Consider the following 1,596-nt stretch of genomic DNA (forward strand, 5'->3'; position numbering starts at 1 on the left):
TAATAATTCTCACTAACCTTAATATATTCGAGTATGCTTGCTCATTAACCTTAATATATTAGAGTATGCTTTTGAATCTTCTAAAATGAATTTCAAAAAAAAAAAATCTCAGTTAACAAAACATTAAATTTATGACTGTCTCACTTAAGTTTACAAAAAATAATAAAATAATAAACTAAAGCTTTAAAAAAATTATTTTAATAGAGTATTTAATATTAAACGATTATGATTAGTAGGAGATTTTTTAAATGAAATTTTAGACTTTAGGACTTTATGACAACTCTATACTTATATGCAATGATCTTATGGAGGGATAGCAGAGCACCATACGACCAAATGAACGTTGACAACATTAGAAAAAGAATTAAGCGATATGAAAAATTTCTTGGAGCGGAGGCAAGATGATATATGAATTATAATTTTAGAACAAAGAAATAGAATAGCTCGACACAATTTAATGAATTTACAACATTCCACCCAACCCCACTACGTTTCAGAAATATCACCAATCCTCTGGAATTATTTCTGATCTAGTAATCGTTGATGAAAAACATGCAGGAGAATAAGGAAGAACTCCATACTAATCCTGAAATGGAAATGTTCCTGGGATGATTGCATAGTCAAATGCTTAGAGTTCCCTGTAGCATTAATGAATCTTTGACTCAGGGCTTAGTCCCCCTAAAAGCTGAAAGAGAAAAGAATGACCTTGATCCTGGAACATGAATGTGGGAAGGAATTAGTGAGGATCATCACTAGTCAGAAAAGAAAGATGCATAATTCCAAAGCATAAAGAGAACTAAAATCATTACAACTCTTAGTCTGTCATGGAGTGACAACTGACCTCTTGTGGCAGCACCTGAATCACGGCTGCCTTGCATCTTGTGGGAACCCTTGGCATCATCTCTTGCTGCATGGCAAAAATTTATAAATGATGAGAATATTGAAGGAAGGTGTCTCAATCTGAAAAGCACAGCTTAATAACTTTAAATCAGTCAAGTGCAACATAAAAGACAGCACAAAAACTTTTTGACATTAATTTTAGTCTCTACTGGGTTCCCAGTACCAATGATGTTATAACTAAAATTTAAGAAGATTAACCAAGATATGCTTGAAATAACTAAATCAGAAAGACTTCTAGCAAAAACTTAGTACTAAACAACAAAAAGCATCACTTGTTTAACTAAGTTGCAAATATATGAAGTTATGCTGGCAACGAGTTTCAGCAAAAGACATGAAAATGGACACAAGGAAAGCATCAAATGTTTAAGCTTTTCAAGCACATTTTATGGGAAGATTTGATATTAAGAGAAATGTTGCAACAAAATTGACACTGAAATTTATTTATTGCATTGCCGTGGGTTGAATGAGTGCAAGAAAGAAAACTAAAACAGAAAGGCAAAAAGTAAGAGGAGCAAACCAAAGGGGAAATCTACTAGATAATTTTACTAGTACCTAAATAATCATATCCTTCATGTGCTGAACTTTTTGGTTGTCCATAGCTTTTCGCATTGAGTGCAGCCTTTCTCAGTAGATTGTCAGCATTCCTTTTATTAGAATTTTTAAACTCCTCAACGTCATCTTCTCCTTCAGAAAAAA

The 1,596-nt window shown here is 32.6% G+C and overlaps 1 long non-coding RNA gene across 1 annotated transcript; it reads right to left on the reverse strand.

Annotated features, from left to right (window-relative positions):
- Positions 1-405: 405 nt before the first annotated feature.
- On the reverse strand, positions 406-1,590 carry LOC101500011 (uncharacterized). Its single transcript, XR_012163016.1, has 3 exons — positions 1,453-1,590; positions 842-907; positions 406-712 (listed from the first exon to the last, which is right to left on the reverse strand). It is a non-coding gene; the product is annotated as an uncharacterized lncRNA (long non-coding RNA).
- Between the last annotated feature and the right edge of the window lie 6 nt (positions 1,591-1,596).

Source organism: Cicer arietinum, chromosome 5 (assembly GCF_000331145.2).
Source record: "Cicer arietinum cultivar CDC Frontier isolate Library 1 chromosome 5, Cicar.CDCFrontier_v2.0, whole genome shotgun sequence".
Classification (NCBI taxonomy): domain Eukaryota; kingdom Viridiplantae; phylum Streptophyta; class Magnoliopsida; order Fabales; family Fabaceae; genus Cicer; species Cicer arietinum.